Source organism: Coregonus lavaretus, assembly GCF_964263955.1.
Source record: "Coregonus lavaretus genome assembly, chromosome: 12".
In the NCBI taxonomy this organism is placed as follows: Eukaryota; Metazoa; Chordata; class Actinopteri; order Salmoniformes; family Salmonidae; genus Coregonus; species Coregonus lavaretus.
Genome location: NC_139999.1, coordinates 30,041,912 through 30,061,769, shown reverse-complemented (window position 1 = coordinate 30,061,769; position 19,858 = coordinate 30,041,912). Strand labels below are relative to the sequence as shown.

Here is a 19,858-nt window from a genome sequence, read left to right as displayed (position 1 = left end):
CAAGATAAAGGACATTCTGAATCTTCTGAAAATCAAGCACATTTCTGCTCTGTGTTAGCTAGCTAACGTTAGCCGAAATGAGGCCCGAGGGTAAGGTAGAAAACGTTGTTAATTATTGAATTGAGTTTGTAGGCTAACTGAGGGAGACCCTACTAAAGTCGACCAAAACTCCAACATCCCTCCAATGGAGTTGTTGTGTCATGAAGATGGACAATTCCAAACCTCCTCAGAAAGCACCACCGAATGTATGGATTCCACTGCTCTTCGGGCCAGCTCTGACCCGACCTTGACACGGGACCAACAAACATTGTATAACTTTCTGTCCCTGGAAAAGACCAGTCGGACATCACCATCATACTCTGACAAGATTCAGACAGACATTCATCCATATATGTGGAGAATATTGACAGTATGGCAGTATGGACAAAATATCCATAGTGAATTACATCATATTCAGGTCACGTGGTAGCCTACTTTTGATAGAATGCTACTGTCAATGCAATGTAATTAATTAATGGACCACCATCAGCCCACAGCAACACTGTCATCCAAGTTTAGTTATCTCAGTTCGCATTGTTATGTAATGCACTCATCAGCCTACATTGCACCTGAAAACAAGAGCCAAGACGGACTCCCTTGGACTGATCTTTTCCAAAAGGGTCAGTGTGCTGTTGTTCTCTAAATAGTATCATAAAATAGAGACACATTGGAGGACTACAGTACAAAAGCTACAAGAAAACGGATTATGAATATGATGAGATCTCCTCTCTGTCCAGAAAGCTACCATTCAAGCCACCATTCACCAGCTCTGCAAGAGTTATGTCAAAATACAAGCAACCCATTTTTTTATTTTTATGTATTGTTTTTGACCGGAAGAGCGGTCAAATACAATACATTGACATTTTTGTGGTTGCTTGTAGATTTTTATTTAGACCCGGTAAGCAGTGGTGGAAAAAGTACCCAATTGTTATATTTGAGTATAAGTAAAGATACCTTAATAGAAAATGACTCAAGTAAAAGTGAAAGTCACCCAGTAAAATTCTACTTGAGTAAAAGTCTAAAAGTATTTGGTTTTAAATATACTTAAGTATCAAAAGTAAAAGTACGAATAATTAGAAATTCCTTATATTAAGCAAACGGCACAATTTTCTTGTTTTAAATTGACGGATAGCCTGGGGCACACTCCAACACTCAGACATCATTTATAAACAAATCATTTGTGTTTAGTGAGTCCACCAGATCAGAGGCAGTAGGGATGACCAGAGATGTTCTCATGTTAATATCACATTTCAGGAGAAGACCCAGATGCAGACAGTGTCGAAGTAACAAAAGTTTATTACAAAAACAGGTCAAGCAAACGACAGGTCAAGGGCAGGCAGAGGTCAGTAATCCAGATCAGAGTCCAAAAGGTACAGAACAGCAGGCAGTCTCAGGGTCAGGGCAGGCAGAGGTCAATAATCCAGGGTGATGTCTCCTGGAAACAGGAGACAAAGGGCTGTGAGACATGGGTTTGATCCTAGACAGCGTCAGGAACAAACATCCAGTTATCTGCCCCCCCCCCCCCCCCCCCCCCCCCGGCTGGGAACGCTGTGCCTCCCGGACCTGCTTCCCTATTCCCCAACTGAGTGCCGTTGCCAAGCACGAGGTGGGAAGGATGGTCTCGGATTCCGGGGGTGTAGCCACGGGGCTATAGCAGCGTTACAGCGCATCTGGCTTGACTTTCTTGGTTCCCGGTCGGTATGAGAGGGAGAAGTTGAACCGGGTGAAAAGCAGGGCCCACCTAGCTTGCCTGGAATTGAGATGCTTGGCGGTGTGGAGATATTCCAAGTTCTTGTGGTCTGTCCACACAATGAACGGATGTTCCGCTCCCTCCAGCCAGTGCCTCCACTCCTCCAACGCCATCTTCACCACGAGAAGCTCACGATTCCCCACATCGTAATTCCGCTCTGTGGTGTTGAGGCGATGGGAGAAGAAGGCGCAGGGATGTAATTTGAGGTCCAGGGCCGAACGCTGGGACAGGACCGCCCCCAGTCCGACATCTGATGCATTGGCCTCCGCCACGAACAGGCGGGACGGGTCAGGATGAACCAAGATGGGAGCAGTGGTGAAACAGTGTTTGAGGTCCCGTAATGCCCGGTCAGCAGCTGGGGACCATATGATCGGAACCTTGGGAGAGGTGAGTGCAGACAAGGGAGAAGATGAGGATGTTGTCGAGGTAGACAACGATGAACTGGTTCAACATGTCGCGGAGAACATCATTAACCAGGGCCTGGAACACAGCTGGAGCATTGGTAAGGCCAAATGGCATGACGAGATACTCGTAGTGACTGCTGGCCGTGTTGAAGGCAGTCTTCCATTTGTCCCCCTCCCGTATCCGCACCAGGTGGTAGGCATTCCATAGGTCCAGCTTGGAGAACACGTTGGCCCCCTGGAGCGGCTCGAAGGCAGAGGAGATGAGTAGTAGAGGGTAGCGGTTCTTCACTGTGATGTTGTTGAGGCCCCGGTAGTCGATGCACGGGCGCAGGGTTTTGTCCTTCTTCTCCACAAAGAAGAACCCTGCGCCGGCGGGGGAGGCAGAAGGACGGATGAACCCGGAAGCTAGGGAGTCCTCAATGTAGGTCTCCATAGCCTTGGTCTCTTGATCCGACAGCGAGTACAGTCTTCACCGGGGTGGAGTGGTGCCTGGGAGAAGCTCTATTCCGCAGTCGTAGAGTCGGTGTGGCGGAAGCGAAGTGGCCCGGGCCTTACTGAACACCTCCCGGAGGTACTGGTACTCCACGGGAATGGCGGAGAGGTCCGAGGCAACTTCCGAGCCCCCAGGAAGACGTCCTGGTGCAGGCTGCGCTGACTTCAGGCAATGAGCATGGCAGAACGGGCTCCAGCCCATGATGGCACCAGTAGACCAGTCAATAAAGGGGTTGTGTCGCTGGAGCCAAGAAAAACCCAATACCACAGGAACCTGAGGAGACTTAATTAGCAGGAATTGGATCCTCTCGCTGTGGTTCCCTGATACTCGTAGGTTGACTGGGGTGGTATTGTGGGTGACCCAGCCTATAGAGCGCCCGTCCAGCGCTCTAACGTCCATGGGAATGGAGAGGGGCTGAGTGGGGATGCCCAGCTCGGACGCCAGGGTAGCGTCCATAAAGCTCTCATCGGCCCCAGAGTCGATGAGTACCCGGAGAGATTTCGACTGGTTCCCACACAGCAAGATGGCATGAAAGGGGATGCGAGTAAGGGGAGAGGAAAAGTTATCCCAATGGCCCACCTGAGTACTCGCTCCTACCGGTGAGCCTGGTCTTTTAGTGGACAGGTGGACACAAAATGACCAGTAGTCCCGCAATACAGGCAACTCTTTGTGTGAAGCCTGTATTGCCGTTCGGCTGGAGACAACCTAGCTCTGCCTAGTTGCATCGGCTTGGGAAGAGGTGAACCGGCAGACTTCGGAGACTCTCGGGGGAACTCGGGTAGCCTCGGGTTCTCTCTGCAACGGAGCAGTCGGGGACTTCCGGGATGCCTCGGAGGCGAGGTGGAATCTTTGGGCGGGCGAGTGGAATCGGACTTCCTTCCTTCATTCCCGTAGTCGCCCATTGATCCGAATGGTCAAGGCGATGAGCGAGTCGAGATCCGTTGGTAGTTCCCGGGCTGCAAGCTCGTCCTTTACTTCCTCCGATACTCCGTGCAGGAACGTGTTGTGCAGCGCTTCTGGGTTCCAGGCACACTCAGCTGCTAACGTGTGGAAATCCACTGCATAGTCTGCCACACTGCGGGATTCTTGCAGAAGCAACTTCTGGTGCAGCCTCTCTCCCGGACAATGGTGCATCGAAAACCTTATTTACCTCCTGCATGAACTCCTCCAGACTGAAGCATACGGCCGACTGTTGTTCGCACACTGTCGTAGCCCAGGCGAGAGCCCTCCCGGACATCAGCGTGATGAAGTACGCTATCTTAGAGTGGTCCGAGGGGAAGGAGGAGGGCTGCAGCTCGATGATGAGCGAACACTGAGCGAGAAATGCCCGACAGGTTCCCAACTCTCCAGCGACGCGTTCTGGGGAGGTAAGTGGGGTTCTCGGGAAACCAGGGTGGCCGGGGAGGCCATGCTGCTAACAGCCGGGTTACTGAGGGTCTGGGAGGTTACCGTCGTGGTAGGCTGCCTAACAGACAACCCGCGGAATTGCTCCAGCAATGTGTTAAACGCTCGGTCATGGCGTTCGGCCAAGGTCTGGAACCCTTCCATGAGAACACGAAGCAACTCCTCGTGCCTTCCAATGGTGGCTCCTTGGGAGGAGATGGCGTTGCGGAGCTGGTCCGAGTCTGCTGGGTCAGTCATGGCCAGTTCGTACTATCACGTTTCAGGAGAAGACCCAGATAAAGACAGTATTGAAGTAACAAAAGTTTATTACAAAAACAGGGGACAGGTAAACGACAGGTCAAAGGCAGGCAGAGGTCAGTAATCCAGATCAGAGTCCAAAAGGTACAGAACGGCAGGCAGGCTCAGGGTCAGGGCAGGCAGAATGGTCAAAACCGGGAAAACTAGAAAACAGGAACTTGACAAAGACAGGAGCAAGGGGAAAAACCGCTGGTAGGCTTGACGAATCAAAACGAAGATCAGGGTGTGACAGATAAGTGTGTGAATTGAACCATTTTCTGTCCTGCTAAGCATTCAAAATGTAAAGAGTACTTTTGGGTGTCAGGGAAAATGTATGGAGTAAAAAGTAAAAAAAAATCTTAAGGAATGTAGTGAAGTAAAAGTAAAAGTAGTCAAAAATATAAATAGTAAAGTACAGATACCCCAAAAAACTACTTAAGTAGTACTTAAAAGTATTTTTACTTAAGTACTTTACACCACTGCCAGTAGGCCTATGGGAAGAACACAGGGCGTAAAGGCAGTAAATGACAATAGGCATATTTGTTGAGTAATGAACGTATTTTGACATTATAACACTTTGCAGAGCTGGTGAATGGTAGCTTTCTGGGCAGAGAGAAGATCTCGACATATTCATCAGCTCCTTTGCCTAGATACTAATGCATGAGTATAGAAACAAATCCATTCATGAAACCAGTGCAGTCACAATTTATCATTGTTTAACAAACTTCTTTCCTCCAACAGGTTTGTGAGGAGCAGAATTGTGAGGAAGAGTTATTTCCTTTGGCCATCCACTATCTGAACCGTTACTTGAGTCTCTTTCCTGTTCAATGTGCCAACCTGTAGCTTGTAGGTGCTGTTTGCATGTTCCTGGCCTCAAAACTGCAAGAGACAGTACCCCTGAGCGCCAGCAAGCTATGCATTTATGTTGACAATGCCATTACAGTGTCAGAGCTCCTGGTAAACACAAGATTTGTTTACAAGTTCCATTTGCTTTCGCCATAAGAATACTAAAATGTCTGATACAAATGATGAGCTTTGACTCAATAAGTGTGTTATTACTTTGTTTGTTATAGCAGGTTGAATACACTGTAATTTTGGTTCTGTTTTCAGTCAGTGGGAGCCTGTTTTCTGTTAATGTAATAGCCTACATATGTATTTATCTGTTATGCAGCAGTTGGAGCTTGTGGTTGATTTAATGTAATGTGTGTGTTTTGCAGCAGTGGGAACTTGTGGTGGTGGCAGGGTTAGAGTGGGACTGGCTTCTGTGTTATCCTCTGACTTCCTGGAGCCAATTCTTCATGGCATACCCATAATCCCTCACAACCTCCATGCCTTGCGCAGGCATGTCCACTCCTTCATTGCACTGGCAGCCACAGGTAGGGGCAGACATTTGGTAACTCTTGGCGAGGTGTGACTGTTGCTATTAGCAATGCAGAAACATTTAGGCCTACAAGTCAAGTATTTTAGGAAGCACCCACCAGTAGCTATTATCACAGAAAAATGAACATCTCATTGTTATTCTATGTGATAGGTGCATGGCACTTCTTTGATGAATGATGATAATAGCTTGTGTTTAATTTATTCAAATAAATCATGCAGCCCTGTGTGTGGCAATCAAAGAGCACACAGCAGCCATAACTTTGATTACGATGTGTCAGCGGTTAATTTGGGAGACGGGGGGATGAGTTTGTGTATTCCGGTATTATGCGGTGTGATAAGACCTATGCCCGTACATTCAACTGCCTGATTTTCCACGAATCTCACTCGAGGTTGCCAGAGGCAACCAGTCACTGGGATACAGTCAAGGCCATTTTGACTCGGCTGTTTCATTGTATCTGGATTCGGCCCATTCCTGACTCCTGGCTTTGAAACCTATTCTATGAGGCGTGGATAAAAGGATTGCCTGAGACTGATTCATTGTCTCATTATCTTGGGTGTTGGATTTTCAGGTTTTGGGAAACGTCCGTATTTAAGCACTTCCTACTGTCTGTCTGTCTGTCTGTCTGTCAAGGCGGGTCTATAATGGCGGCATTCCTCTACTCCTATGGGATCCTGCCTCAGGGATTAAGGATGTATGCTGCTCCCAAATCACTAACTCCCAATTGTTAAATACATTATTTTCTATTGCATACCCTGGTATTATGTTCCTTGTCCACAAAGTGGGTCTGACAACTGCTCTGTCATCTAAGCAGATTAGTATAAAAGACTGGTCAAACCTATAGGTATTCCGTTTCCGCTGATCTCTTGTGTATCTCCCTGTCTTTAGAGTATAAGTTCTCTGTGTTCCTGCCCTCCACTATTGCCTGTGCCAGTGTGGGCGCTGCCATTCGCAGACTGAAGCTCCTGGATGGAGCTCTATCCAATGATTCACTCATGCAGCTGCTAGCAAACGTCTTGACCATTGATCTGGTGAGGCCAATATTTAACTAGAAACCTGCTGCTCCTTCTTTAAACCTTGTCTGTTTCCTCATCAAACAAATGTATATGTAATCTCGCTTTCCGTAGCCGATATGAGTAAGACCTTAAAACAGGTTAACATTCGCAATGTCGCGGGGCCAGATGGAATACCAGGACGAGTACTCAGAGCATGGGCTGACCAGCTGGTAAGTGTCTTCACTGACATTTTCAACCTATCCCCGACCTGGTCTGTAATACCAACTTGTTTCATGCAGACCACCATAGTCCCCGTACCCAAGAATGCCAAGGTAACCTGCATAAATGACTATCGCTCCGTAGCACTCACATCTATAGCCATGAAATGCTTTGAGAGGCTGGTCATGGCTCTCATCAACACCATCATCCCAGACACCCTGGACTCACTCCAATTCGCATACTGCCCCAACAGATCCACAGATGACGCAATCTCTATTGCACTCCACACTGCCCACACCCACGTGGACAAAATGAATACCTATGTAATGCTGTTCATTGACTACAGCTCAGCATTCGACAACATAGTCCCCTCCAACCTCATCACCAAGCTCAGGACCCTGGCGGGTCGCCCACAGGCAGTGAGAGTAGGCAACAACACATCCACCATGCTCAACACAGGGGCCCCTCAGGGTTGTGTGCTCAGTCCCATCCTGTACTCCATGTTCACCCACGACTGCGTGGCCGCGCACGACTCCAACACCATCATCAAGTTTGCTGACGACACAACGTGGTAGAACTGATCACCGATGACAATGAAGCAGCCTATAGGGAGGAGGTGAGACACCTGACATTGTGTGGACAACAACCTCACCCTCAACGTCAGCAAGACAAAGCAGCTGATTGTGGACTACAGGAAACGGAGGGTCGAGCACGCCCCCGTCAACATCGATGGGGCTGTAGTGGAGCGGGTTGAGAGCTTCAAGTTCCTCCATGTCCACATCACTAAGGAATTAACATGGTCCACACACACCCACACAGGTTGTGAAGAGGGCACGACAGCGCCTATTCCCCCTCAGAAGACTGAAAACATTTGGCATGGGCCTTCAGATCCTCAAAGAATTCTACGGCTGCACTATTGAGAACATCTAGAATGGCTGCATCATCGCTTGGTACGGCAACTACAAGGCACCCGACCACAAGGCGCTACAGAGGGTGATGAGTACGTCCCAGTACATCACTGGGGCCGAGCTCCCTGCCATCCAGGACCTCTATAGCTTGCGAAGATAATTTAGACGAATACACTGAAACGGTGACTGAGTTTATCAGGAAGTGTATAGGAGATGTTGTGCCCACTGTGACTATTAAAACCTACCCTAACCAGAAACCGTGGATAGATGCCAGCATTCACGCAAACCTGAAAGCACGAACCACCGCATTTAACCATGGCAAGGTGACTGGGAATATGGCAGAATACAAACAGTGTTGCTACTCCGTAAGGCAATTAAACTGGCAAAACATCAGTATAGAGACAAAGTGGAGTCGCAATTCAACGGCTCAGACACGAGACATATGTGGCAGGGTCTACAGACAATCACGGACTACAAAATGAAAACCAGCCATGTCGCAGACACCGACGACTCGCTTCTGGCTCAGAGCATGCGCAGACCAGCTGGCTGGTGTGTTTACGGACATATTCAATCTCTCCCTATCCCAGTCTGCTGTCCCCACATGCTTCAAGATGGCCACCATTGTTCCTGTAACCAAGAAAGCAAAGGTAACTGATCTAAATGACTATCGTCCCGTAGCACTCACCTCTGTCATCATGAAGTGCTTTGAGAGACTAGTCAAGGATCATATCACCTCTACCTTACCTGTCACCCTAGACCCACTTCAATTTGCTTTCCGCTCCAATAGTTCCACAGACGATGCAATCGCAATCACACTGCCCTATCCCATCTGGACAAGAGAAATACCTATGTAAGAATGCTGCTCATTGACTATAGCTCAGCATTCAACACCATAGTACCCTCCAAGCTCATCATTAAGGCCCTGAACCCCGCCCTGTGCAACTGGGTCCTGGACTTCCTGATGGGCTGCCCCCAGGTGGTGAAGGTAGGAAACAACATCTCCACTTCGCAGATCCTCAACACTGGGGCCCCACAAGGGTGCGTGCTCAGCCCCTTTCTGTACTCCCTGTTCATCCATGACTGAGTGGCCAAGCACGCCTCCAACACAATCATCAAGTTTGCAGACGACACAACAGTAGTAGGCTTGATTAACAACAATGATGAGACAGCCTAGAGGGAGGAGGTGAGGGCTCTGGGAGTGTGGTGCCAGGAAACTAACCTCTCACTCAACGTCAACAAAACAAAGGAGATGATCGTGGACTTCAGGAAACAGCAGAGGGTGCACCCCCCTATCCACATCGACGGGACCACAGTGGAGAAGGTGGAAAGCTTCAAGTTCCTTGGAATACACATCTCTGACAAACTGAAATGGTCCACCCACGCAGACAGTGTGGTGAAGAAGGCGCAACAGAGCCTCTTCAACCTCAGGAGGCTGAAGAAATTTGGCTTGGCACTTAAAACCCTCACAAACTTTTACAGATGCACAATTGAGAGCATCCTGTCGGGCTGTATTATCGCCTGGTACGGCAACTACACCGCCTGAAACCGCAGGGCTCTCCAGAGGGTGGTGCGGTCTGCTGAACGCATTACCGGGGGCAAACTACCCGCCCTCCAGGACACCTCCAGCACCTGATGTCACAGGAAGGCCAAAAAGATCATCAAGGACATCAACCACCCGAGCCACTGCCTGTTCACCCCGCTATCATCCAGAAGGCGAGGTCAGTACAGGTGCATCAAAGCTGGGACCGAGAAAATGAAAAACCGCTTCTATCTCAAGGCCATCAGACTGTTAAATAGCCATCACTAGCACATTAGAGGCTGCTGCTGCGTATTGAAATCACTGGCCACTTTAAGAAATGGAACACTAGTCACTTTAATAATGTTTACATATCTTGCATTATTCATCTCATATGTGTATACTGTATTCTATAATATTCTACTGTATCTTAGTCCATGCCGCTCTGTCATTGCTTGTCCATATATGTATATATTCTTAATTCATTCCTTACTTAGATTTGTGTGTATTGGGTATATGTTGTGAAATTGTTAGATATTACTTGTTAGATACTATTGCACTGTCGGAGCTAGAAGCACAAGCATTTCGCTACACCCGCAATAACATCTGCTAAACACGTGTATGTGACAAATAAAATATGATTTGATGATTTGATTTATACCAGGCAGTGTCAGAGGAAGGCCGTATTTGTTTTAAAAGACTCCAGCCATCCAAGTCATAGACTGTTTTCTCTGCTACCGCATGGCAAGCGGTACCAGTGCACCAAATCTGGAACCAACAGGACCCTGAACAGCTTCTACCCCCAAGCTATATGACTGCTAAACAATACATATTTTGCAGAACTTGCACTGACTCTATGAACACACACTGGACTCTACCCACACACTCACACAGACTTACACTGACACCCCAACACACACATACACACACTACATATGCCCATAAACACATAACATGCGCACACATGCATACTGACGCCATACACAAATTCACACACACACACACATATGCTGCTGCTACTGTCTATTGTCTATCCTGTTGCCTAGTTACTTTACCCCTACCTATAAATCAAATCAAAAAATCAAATCAAATCAAATTTTATTGGTCACATGCGCCGAATACAACAGGTGCAGACATTACAGTGAAATGCTTACTTACAGCCCTTAACCAACAGTGCATTTATTTTAAACAAAAAAGTAAGAATAAAACAACAACAAAAAAGTGTTGAGAAAAAAAGAGCAGAAGTAAAAAATGTACATAGCTACCTCAATTACCACGTACCCCTGCACATCGACTCGGTACTGGTACTCCCTGTATATAGCCATGTTATTTTTTTACTTATTGCTTTTCGTTATTCACTGTGTATTTATTCCTAGTGTCACTATTTCTATTTTTATCTTTATCTTTAACTCTGCATTTTTGGAAAACAACCTGTAAGTAATCATTTCACCCTTAGTCTACACCTGCTGTTTACGAAGCATGTGACAAATAACATTTTATTTTAAAAATAGATATATTTGTATTTTCCTTGTTTGTCTGGCTTCTCCCTGGAAGTACAATCTAGTCGTTCACTCTACAAGGTGAAGAAAAAAGGCTGCCTTTATTCAATAAGGAAGCAAACTGGTTTTGAAACAAATAGTACAAATGTCATTGTTTTCTCTGGGCCTTGGTTGGTGAGGACTCTGGAGTTTGATGTTTTCCAGCTTTTCATTTCCCCCTTCTTAGACACTTTCTTTACTGCGCTGTGCCCAAACAGGAGTCTCTCTGCTGCTGCTCTGACCAGTTGGAGGGTTTGCTGGAGCTCAGCCTGCCTCCCTACCCCCAGGCACCAGGGGCTTGCCGTTCAGGGATGCCCGGCCCAGAGGTCAGCTAGACCCCCACTGACATCCAAGACCTACTGGGATAGAGATGGCACCAAGCAGACAATCACTTTAACGGGTCTTTCTTAACAATGACTGGGGCTTATTTATACCATAGTGACCATAATGAGAAAGGTGTCTTAACTAACCCATACGACATTGAAAACCCCCCAAAGCCAATTGGATCTCAATCCAGACAAATGTCACTATTAACAGCTACCTCCATGAGTGGTGTGTTTGAAATATGCATTATAATTGTAGTCATTCGATATTTTTGAAAAACACTGTGTACCCTGTTTTTAGACCAATCATTTAGTGACTGATTTTTTGTTGTTGTCTTGAACAGTCTGGATATCCCTGGCAAAGAAACAAAACCTGGAATATCTCTAACCTCTGATCTTGTTAACTAATTGAAAAGCATTTTTTTTTACAATGTTTGTCTAAACTAGCAATGACAGTCTCCCTTTGCTAGACTCTGTTTTTGGTAAAGTTCCTATAGAACTGCATAAAAACAATGTCACTTCATGAGTGGCTACTGTAGCTACTCACTTTTCCTATACCACTTTGGCTATCAAGGCACACATTACCATGAATGTGTTCAGCTGCCTCAGTCTCTCTGTGTCCTTTTGAGAATGCTGTATTATACTGTCCTTGGACGCTTGCTGGTCCTCAGCTGGCTGCAGATCCTGCAGATCACCATGGCATGCTTGTAGGCCTCTGTCACGTTCTCACAGTCTGTGATGGACACAACTGCCTCAGCAGGCCTTGCCCAAGCCCCTCTTCTCGGATGTCCAGGAGGTTGTCAGTGGACACGCAGTCCCTCATGGTGCCCTCGGCTGGGCATTCGCTGGGCGCCACTGGCCCCACGCGGTCAGGCAGATCCAGCTGGTCAAAGGCCTCTGAGGAGAGGATACTGTCCTTGCTGATTGCTCCGCTGGGTCGTGCTCACATGCCACCTCTTGGCAGGGAGGCCAGCAGCTGGTCCAGAGACCCAAACTCCTGCAGGCTGCCTGAGGAGAACTTGCTGTGGCACTTCAGGATGCCCTTCCTAATTTGGCTGATATGAGTCTATGTTATTTGCCCACAGTTACCCACAACGTGTTTAAAAAAAAGAGTGAAGCCCTCTGAGCATTTGGGGAAGAACAGAGTTTATTCCAACAGAAGATTGTTCTGGAATGTCAGCTATGCTCCATTGTCCTCCACTCTACAGGGGGGCATGTCCTAACAGACGCGTGGAGCAAGAGCTTCAAGTAGTTCAACTTCAAGAAATGCAGGTCACACTACTTTGGTCTTGCAACTCCTGTTAGAATCACTCAGGAATTTGTAAAATGTTTAACTATGCAGAATTTCCATTTTTATTTGATGTTGCAATGAGGTAAAGAAAACATACACGAGCCAGTGAAGATAGAAAAACGCTTTTAGTAACTGTAAAAGGAAAGTGTTTAGAACATATTACTTCATCAAATGTTTTCTAAATGTATATTACATTAATACAGAATAGTTTCTTTAATAAGGGACCACATTTTATTGGACCAACAATATTGTACCACTAAACAACCAGCCTAAGAGCAATTCCATACAGCTCAAATAGCAATAAAGTACCAAAAATCTTTACATATTTGTAAAAGGACAAACAGAATCTAAGTGGTTCTTAGTGTAATGTACAGGAAAACAGTATACTATTATACCATGTACTCTAGACACAGGGCATTGTAAAACTACTCTGGGCCCTGGGGTAGGTGACTGTCTAAATGACTATCACCCCGTAGCACTCACATCTGTAGCCATGAAAGGCTGGTCATGGCTCACATCAACACCATCATCCCAGACACCCTGGACCCACTCCAATTCGCATACCGACCCAACAGATCCACAGATGATGCAATCCCTATTGCACTACACATTGCCTTTCCCCTCTGGACAAAAGGAACACCTACATGAGAATGCTGTTCATTGACTACAGTGTTCAACACCATAGTGCCCTCCAAGCTATGGACCCTGTGATTAAACACCTCCCTCTGCAACTGGATCCTGGACTTCCTAATGGGCCAACCCCAGGTGGTGAGGGTCGGCAACAACACATCCACCATGCTGACACTCAACACAGGGGCCCCTTAGGGGTGCGTGCTTAGTCCCCTCCTGTACTCCCTGTTCACCTATGACTGCGTGGCTGCGCACTACTCCAACACCATCATTAAGGTTGCCGACGACACTAACCCTCACAAGGCTTCCAGACGGCATCCCTAGCCGCGTCCTCAGAGCATGCGCAGACCAGCTGGCTGGAGTGTTTACTGACATATTCAATCTCTCCCTATCCCAGTCTGCTGTCCCCACTTGCTTCAAGATGTCCACCATTGTTCCTGTACCCAAGAAAGCAAAGGTAACTGAACTAAATTACTATCGCTCCATAGCACACACTTCTTTCATGATGAAGTGCTTTGAGAGGCTAGTTAAGGATCATATCACCTCTACCTTACCTGACACCCTTCACCCTTTTTGCAGTAACTAATTTGACTCATCACATACGCTGCTGTTACTGTTTATTATCTATCCTATAGCCGATTCACTTTATTAATACCTACCTACAGTGGGCTCCAAAATTACTGGCACCCCTGACTGGCAATGCACAAACAATACTTTAAAAAATATAAACAATATAATGATAGAGAAACTCAAAATACCAACATGTGAGAAATACTGTACTTTATTAATGTTTCAATGGTACCAACCAAAATCATACAATTATTTAATACAAAATAAATGTCACCAAAATCAAGGTTTCATAATTATTGGCACTCCTCATTTAGTACTTAGTGCAACCACCTCTGGCAAGGATAACAGCATGGAGTCTTTTCCTGTAATGTTTGACAAGGTTAAGGAACACATTTGGAGTGATTTTGGACCATTCCTCTATGCAGATCCTTTCAAGATCCTTCACATTCTTGGGTTTGCGCTTATCAACTGTTCTCTTCAACTCAGCCCACAGATTTTAGATTGGATTGAGGTCCGGCGACTGAGATGGCCATGGCAGAACATTGATTTTGTTGTCACAGAACCATTTCTGTGTGGATCTTGAGGTATGTTTTGGGTCATTGTCTTGTTGGAAAGTCCACCTACAGCAAAGTCCCATCCTTCTGGCAGAGGCAACCAGATTGTCAGCCAAAATTGCCTGAGACTTGGTGGAATTCATTATGCCATCAATCTTATCCAGTGCTCCTGGACCTTGTGGAGGTGGCGTCTGATGGTGCTTGTTGAAACCTGGTGACCCCAAGACGCCACCAAGGCCTGCAATTCTTTCAAAGTGATTCTTGGGGATTTTGTTGCTTCTCTCACCATCCTCCTCCCTATCCTGGGGGGCAAAATGCATTTGCGTCCTCTACCCGTGAGGTTTTCAACTGTTCCATATCTTTTTAATTTTTTTATAATTGCCCTGACAGTGGTATATTCAATCGTTTGTGGATCTTCTTGTAGCCATTATCAGATTTATGAAGGTCTACGACGATCTGTCTCTTTTGAACTGCCAGTTATTTTGTTTTCTTCATGGTGTTGGATGACAAAGGGATATTGCATGTGTTACCTCATTTTTATACCCTAGTGAAACAGGAAGTGATGTAATGGCTCAAAATAGTTCCTTAAGACTTAGATACATTAAAATAAGTGGAATTTAATTCCTGGTTTAATTTTGGTATATGTTATTTACAATAATCTTTAAGGGTGCCATTAATTGTGAAACCTTGATTTGTAGGACTTTGATTTTTAATTAAATCAATAAATGATTTTGGTGTGTTCCATTGGAACATTAATACAGTGCCTTGCAAAAGTATTCATCCCCCGTGGCCTTTTTCCTATTTTGTTGCATTACAACCTGTAATCTAAATTGATTTTTATTTGGATTTCATGTAATGGACATATACAAAATAGTCCAAATTGGTGAAGTGAAATTAAAAAAATAACTTGTTTCAAAGAATTCTAAAAAATCAATAACGGAAATGTGGTGCGTGCATATGTATTCACCCCCTTTGCTATGAAGCCCCTAAATAAGATCTGGTGCAACCAATTACCTTCAGAAGTCACATAATTAGTTAAATAAAGTCCACCTGTGTGCAATCTAAGTGTCACATGATCTGTCACATGATCTCAGTGTATATATACACGTGTTCTGAAAGGCCCCAGAGTCTGCAACACCACTAAGCAAGGGGCACGACCAAGCAAGTGGCACCATGAAGACCAAGGAGCTCTCCAAACAGGTCAGGGACAAAGTTGTGGAGAAGTACAGATCGGGGTTGGGTTATAAAAAATTATCCAAAACTTTGAACATCCCACGGAGCCACTTTAAGCCGTACACTCCACAGAGCTGGGCTTTACGGAAGAGTGGCCAGAAAAAAAGCCATTGCCTAAGGAAAAAAATAAGCAAACACGTTTGGTGTTCGCCAAAAGCCATGTGGGAGACTCCCCAAACATATGGAAGAAGGTACTCTGGTCAGATGAGACTAAATTTGAGCTTTTTGGCCATCAAGGAAAACGCTATGTCTGGCGCAAACCCAACACCTCTCATCACTCCGAGAACATCATCCCCACAGTGAAGCATGGAGGTGGCAGCATCATGCTGTGGGGATGTTTTTCATCGGCAGGGACTGGGAAACTGGTCAGAATTGAAGGAATGATGGATGGCGCTAAATACAGGGAAATTCTTGAGGGAAACCTGTTTCAGTCTTCCAGAGATTTGAGACTGGGACGGAGGTTCACCTTCCAGCAGGACAATGACCCTAAGCATATTGCTAAAGCAACACTTGAGTGGTTTAAGGGGAAACATTTAAATGTCTTGGAATGGCCTAGTCAAAGCCCAGACCTCAATCCAATTGAGAATATGTGGTATGACTTAAAGATTGCTGTACACCAGCGGAACCCATCCAACTTCAAGGAGCTGGAGCAGTTTTGCCTTGAAGAATGGGCAAAAATCCCATACCCCAAGAGACTTGCAGCTGTAATTGCTGCAAAGGGTGGCTCTACAAAGTATTGACTTTGGGGGGGGGGGGGGGGGGGGGTGAATAGTTATGCACGCTCAAGTTTTCTGTTTTTTTTGTCTTATTTCTTGTTTGTTATCCATTCACCACACTCATGCCACACCTTTATCCGCTGTACTGTTTGCAGAACAAGCACTGATGGCCTTTCTCCAAATCAAATCAAATCAAATCACATTTTATTTGCCACATACACCGAATACAACAGGTGTAGACATTACAGTGAAATGCTTACTTACAAGCCCTTAACCAACAATGCTGTTTTAAGAAAATAATTTAAAAAACAAAAATGTTCAGTAAAAAATAGATAAGTAAAAAATAAAAGCAAATAATTTAAAGAGCAGCAGTAAAATAAAATAACAGTAGGGAGGCTATATACAGGGGGGTACCGGTACAGAGTCAATGTGCGGGGGCACCGGCTAGTCGAGGTAATTGAGGTAATATGTACATGTGGGTAGGGTTAAAGTGACTATGCATAAATAATAAACAGAGTAGCAGCAGCGTAAAAGAGGGGGACGGGGGGTGGGGGGGGGGGGCAGTGCAAATAGTCCGGGTAGCCATGATTAGCTGTTCAGGAGTCTTATGGCTTGGGGGTAGAAGCTGTTTAAGAAGCCTTTTGGACCTAGACTTGGTGATCCGGTACCGCTTGCCGTGCGGTAGCAGAGAGAACAGTCTATGTCTAGGGTGGCTGGAGTCTTTAACAATGTTTATGGCCTTCCTCTGACACCGCCTGGTATAGAGGTCCTGGATGGCAGGAAGCTTGGCCCCAGTGATGTACTGGGCCGTACGCACTACCCTCTGTAGTGCCTTGCGGTCGGAGGCTGAGCAGTTGCCATACCAGGCGGTGATGCAACCAGTCAGGATGCTCTCGATGGTGCAGCTGTATAACTTTTTGAGGATCTGAGGATCCATGCCAAATATTTTCAGTCTCCTGAGGGGGAATCGGCTTTGTTGTGCCCTCTTCATGACTGTCTTGGTGTGTTTGGACCATGATAGTTTGCTGGTGATGTGGACACCAAGGAACTTGAAGCTCTCAACCTGTTCCACTACAGCCCCGTCGATGAGAATGGGGGCGTGCTCAGTCCTCTTTTTTTTCCTGTGGTCCACAATCATCTCCTTTGTCTTGATCACGTTGAGGGAGAGGTTGTTATCCTGGCACCACACGGCCAGGTCTCTGACCTCCTCCCTATAGGCTGTGTCATCGTTGTCGGTGATCAGGCCTACCACTGTTGTGTCGTCGGCAAACTTAATGATGGTGTTGGAGTCGTGCCTGGCCATGCAGTCATGGGTGAACAGGGAGTACATGATGTGTTGTTACAGATGTGTTGTTACCTACCCTTACCACCTGGGGGCGGCCCGTCAGGAAGTCCAGGATCCAGTTGCAGAGGGAGGTAACAACACATCTGCCACGCTGATCCTCAACACGGGGGCCCCTCAGGGGTGCGTGCTCAGTCCCCTCCTGTACTCCCTGTTCACCCACCTTCTGTTCCTTAGCCCAATTTACTAGTCTGGCTATCTCTAGCCTCTCCATGCTCGCTCAACCCTCAGAACCAGATGTTCATCTGCTGTCACCAAACAAAGACAAAGGGCGCGTTTGAGTCCGCCATTAAAGGTAGTGTTCATGGGTGCTTTTTGATGGAAATGTCCACATACACAACTACGTGTGCTTGTTTAATTCACTTCTGTACAACATAACAACAACAACAATTTGGTCAGACATGTCATCTGTTATCACAAACAATGTAGTCTAGGTACAATGTAAAAATAATAAATGCAATAGTCTGCATAATTAGACCAACAAAGTAGGCCAATAGATTAATTAGGCCTAAGATTTAAACCAAATAAATAAAATTGTAATTCATTAAATATTTCAATTCTAATTATAAAATAGAAAATGAGGATAAGCAAAAAAGGTAGCATTCTACTCGATTGCTGTCTTCAATTTTCAATAAGTCCCTTTTCCAAAAGTTTCAGTAAATTCATACTGATGCTTCAGATTATGTTTTTGATGATGTCTCTTCACAGCTTGCCTTTCCACGGGAGCCTTGGAGACCGATTTTCCATCAAGCGAGTTGCCAAAATGTAACTGTTGTCTACTGTTGAATAAAGTTGGTGATCGCTCGCCACTGTTGAAATAATTGGGATCCATCATGGCTTTAAATAACTTTTTATTTATCCTACAGTCGAATGAATAGATTGTACTGTCTAACACATTTAACACGTCTTTGGTTGGATATCAGGTGGCCTAGTCTTCTCTGTCTTGGTTTCCTGAAGTCGATGAAGGTAAGCACCCCTCCAATTTGAATATGCATCAAACAGGCATCGTTGCCGATTTGCTGTTATCTTAGCAGGGGGCGTTTAACACTAGAAAAGCCGGTTTGGTGATACTGATGATTTGTCTCCACAGATGGTTTGTTTACGTTTCTACAATTGTGGCTAGATGGAGTAGGCCTACAACAGCTTCATCTAGTGGTCGTGATGGGGACAACAGTTGTTGACAACTGTAGTTTCAAGTTTTAGTCATATGTACGGGATACACATGATACACTGTCCAGTGAAATGTTTACTTGCAGGTTCCTTCTCGACAATTAACAAAAAATAATAAAAACGAAGAATACGAACATAAAGTAAATGGCTCAGTAGAATAGAATAAACATTTGAGCATAAGTATAATACAGGAAGGCAAAATTTATAGTCCCAATATGTACACGTGTTTTGGGAAAGGGGGGTATTGGGGGCAAGTGTTTCAATTGTGGAGTATTTAGCAATCATAATATCGGCAGATTTGTCACCTAGTCGGCTCAGGGATTCGAACTAGCACCCTGTTCTGGATGGTTGGGAGCACGGTCCCGGTGATGTAGCCTAGCGGGTAAGAGCGTTGGGCCATTAACAGAAAGGGTGCTGGTTCGAATCCCTGAGCCGACTAGGTGACATCTGCCGATGTGCCCTTGAGCAAGGTACTTAACCCTAATTGCTCCTGTAAGTTGCTCTGGATAAGAGTGTCTGCCAAATGACTAAAATGTACTGGTCCATCTTCACAACCTGCTGGAGGGCCTTGCGGTTGTGGATGGAGCAATTCCCGCACCAGGCTGTGATGCAACCGGTCAGGACACTCTCGATGGTGCAGTGGTAGTATTTGGACCGGGGTGGCGTGCCGAATTTCTTTAGCTGCCTTAGGAAGTAGAGACGCCGTTGCACCTTCTTGACAAGAGTGATGGTGTTGTTGGTCCATGTCAAGTCCTCAGTGATGTGGACGCCGAGGAACTTAAAACTGTTGACTCTCTCTACTGCAGTCCCATTGATGTGGATCAGGGCATGTTCCCTCTGCTTCCTGAATTCAACAATCAACTCCTTTATTTAGCTGATGTTGAGGGAGAGGTTGTTGTCCTGGCACCACAATGCCAGTACACTTACCTCCTCCCTTTAGGCTGACTCGTCGTTGTTGGTTATCAGGCCTACAACCGTGGTGTCGTCAGCATAGTTGATGATCGAGTTGGTGTCGTGCAAAGCCACACAGTCGTGGGTGAACAGGGAGTACAAACCCCTGGGGGGCTCCTGTGTTAAGAATCAGTGTGGAAGAGGTGTTGTTGCCAATC

The 19,858-nt window shown here is 46.0% G+C and overlaps 1 pseudogene across 1 annotated transcript; it reads left to right on the top strand.

Moving 5' to 3' along the window:
• The first annotated feature begins 184 nt into the window (after positions 1–184).
• LOC311138796 (G1/S-specific cyclin-D2-like) lies at positions 185–11,288 on the top strand (annotated as a pseudogene). Its single transcript has 5 exons — positions 185–457; positions 5,108–5,323; positions 5,584–5,742; positions 6,633–6,775; positions 11,139–11,288. The product of its transcript is annotated as a G1/S-specific cyclin-D2-like (transcript).
• The last annotated feature ends 8,570 nt before the right edge of the window (positions 11,289–19,858 follow it).